Source organism: Orycteropus afer, unplaced genomic scaffold, assembly GCF_000298275.1.
Source record: "Orycteropus afer afer isolate SDZICR_OR568_19922 unplaced genomic scaffold, OryAfe1.0 scaffold00363, whole genome shotgun sequence".
NCBI classification, from domain to species: domain Eukaryota; kingdom Metazoa; phylum Chordata; class Mammalia; order Tubulidentata; family Orycteropodidae; genus Orycteropus; species Orycteropus afer.
The window spans coordinates 68,331-71,484 of NW_006921950.1; positions in this window are offsets into that span (position 1 = coordinate 68,331).

The following is a 3,154-nucleotide window of genomic DNA, read 5'->3' on the forward strand; positions in this document are numbered from 1 at the left end:
AGAGCTCCCATATATATATGTATATATGTATATATATACATATATATATATATATATATACACACACACACACATACATACACACACACACACACACACATATAGGAGCTCTGTTGGCGTAGTGTCTAAGGACTTGACTGCTAACCAGAAGGCTGGCGGTTCAAACCCATCAGCTACTCCTTGGAGGGAAGATGGGGCAGTCTACTTCCATAGTGATACTGCCTCAAAACCCAAGGAGGGGTCGCTATGAGTCGGGTCCAACAACAACAACAACAATCACAGACACACACACACACACACACACACATATACCCACTTTAAATATAAAGACATAGGTAGGTTAAAAGTAAAAACAGAAAAAGTTATACCATGCAAATACTGATCAAAAGAAAGCTGGTCCGGCTATAGTAATAACAGACAAAGTAGACTTCAGACAAGAAATATTACCAGGGATAATGAGGAATATCATTTAATGATAAAGCAGTCAATTCACCAATCCTAAATCTATATACATGTGACAATATTCAACATGTTGCTGTTGAGTTGAATCTGACTCACAGTGACACTATAGGACAGTGCAGAACTGCCCCAACGGGTGTTCAAAATTGTTATTTTCATGGAAGCAGACTGCCACATTCTTGAGGAACAGCTGGTGGGTTCCAACTGCTAACCTTTTGGTTAACAGCTGAGCTGCTTAACCACTGTACCACCAGGGCTTCATATGTAACAATAGATCTTCAGAGAATACAAACTTAAAAGGAAAAATAGGCATAACCATAATTATAGTTAGAAACTTCAACATCGCTCTCTCAGTAATTGATAAACTAATAGAAAATCAGTCAGGCTATAGAAGACCTGAACAATGCTATCACCAATTAACTTGACATAATTGATATTTGGGGATGGATTTAAATCAAAACCTAGAAGGAAATTTATAGCAGTAAACACTTATATTAGAAACAAATGGTCTTAAACCAGTGAACTAAGGTTCCTCTGTAATGAACTAGAAAAACCAAAGCAAATTAAATCCAAAGCTAGCAGAAGTAAGAAAATAACTAAACTAAGAGCCAAAATAAAATAAACGGAATACATGAAAACAATAGAGAATCAATGAACCCAAAAGATGGCTCTTTGGAAAAAAAAAAATCTTACCTAGGACATAGGTAGCCAAAAGTTCATGTCAGCTGTGGCATCTTCCAGGGCATCCAGGAAAGGCACGGTGAGAGATAAGGGTGAAAGGTGAAGAGTGCCCAGATCATGAGGTGTAGACCTGAGAGGAGGCAGAGGAGAGGATGAGTTGCATGGCCGTGGAAGAGCTGCATTGAAGGAGCTTGGGAGTGCCTATCTGGTGGAAAGAGAGAACTTGAATCTATTTTATGCAGTATTTTACATAATGTTGAGAAAACATTTACTCTTCTGTCAAATAACTGGAATAAACTTGTGAAGATTCTGTGTAGGATTGTGGGGAGTCCATTCCTCTCTTAATGCCACTATTACAAGTTAGCTACATCTCCACACCTGCTTCACAGTTCAACTCCATTTTTATCTATTTAATATTATACAATTCTGTTTTCAGTCTTGTTTATTAAAGGTTTCTACTGCTTTAACAGAAAAGTTGAAAAGCATTGCAATTGGCAATGGGGAGACACCGAAGAGTTCAGAACTGGGAAGTAGCATGGTCAGCACTGTTTTTCAGAAGGATCCCTAAAGTCAAATCACATGGTGACTGAGTCACTGACTGTGGAATAATATAGACTTGGATTTGCACTCTGTCTTCGCCACTTATCATCTGTGTGGCTTTGGGGAAATCACTTCACCTCTCTGAGCTTCATCCATAAAACAGATAATAATGCCTATCTCACAACACTGTGTGTGGGTTAAATGACAGAATGTTTATTTAGAACTTAATGGAACTTGGTCAGTACTATTATTGTTATTTTTATGGATTAGAGTGGTCCAGGACCAGAAATAGGGAAAACAGTGGACTATTGCAGTAGTCCAAATATAAAAGGAAGAGAACCTGAATGAAGGCATTACCATGAGGATGGCAGGGTGCAGAAACAAGAGATAAGGATGCAACAGGATTTGAGAACCAGCTGCATGTGGGTATGAAGCAAAGGAGGAGTCAGTGATGACTCATGTAAATGATGACTTGCATTATGTGCTACTAGTAAGTATAGAAATACCACATGATAACGTTACAGGCAGGCAGCAATGACTTTCTTCACTTAGTGGCTCACAGGAAGTGCAACTGGGAGACCACTGCCTGACAGGCTCTGTGTTTTGCTAAATTCTTGAGGTGGGAGAAGTAATGTGTGCACTGAATTCAGGAAAAGCTTATCTGGCAATAGTGGATTACATTTAGATTTGAAAGAAAATGAAAACCATGAAAATCTCATTAATAATTTATGTCACAGTTTATGCTGCAGTATGTGCAGATACTGGGGTTTAGCCTCTAGACCCCATGCTTATAGACACTAGCATCAGTCTGATACTGCTAATTTGGGCTTTACATTTTACTCTCAGTCAAGTCCTCTTAAGGGGACTGATGCTATCTTGTAATCATTTGTTCTTACCAGGGGAAGAAAGAGAGAGAGAGGGAAAGAGAGAGAATTAGTGAGCTCTAGTGAATATCTTTTTCTTCACCAAGGATCTGTGTGTTCACTCTCCCCAAAAGAATTTTTTTTTTTTTTTTTGCAGCAAAGGAAGGCAGCAAAATTCCCTGTCAAAAGTCCCTCTTTTTAAGACTTTTTGTCAAAAGTTCCAGCTTACATTCAAATGCTCTGATTAAAGAAGAGATAAAAAATTGCCCCTTAGTGTGCTGAATGAGATAAGAGAGTTACATAATAAACACAGGGTCACTTCTATGTGAGGAGAATAAAGTCTGAAACCTGGATTCTCTTCCCTCCTCTGGAGTTTTAGAAATCTGGGTTTCCTGACAGTGCCTGGCACACAGCAGACCCTCAACTAATACTTATGGAGCTACATTGAACTATCTCTTTCAAACAGTGTCACAAGTTCCCCTTCTGCACTGCCAGCCCCACTGCATCTGCCCCTGGTCCTTTTTGTTATGTATTTTTTCATGGTGTCCCTGGTTTCTTTGTTCCATATTATTTTCTGTGCTGAGCTCGTTTTGTTTATGAATTGTGTTATC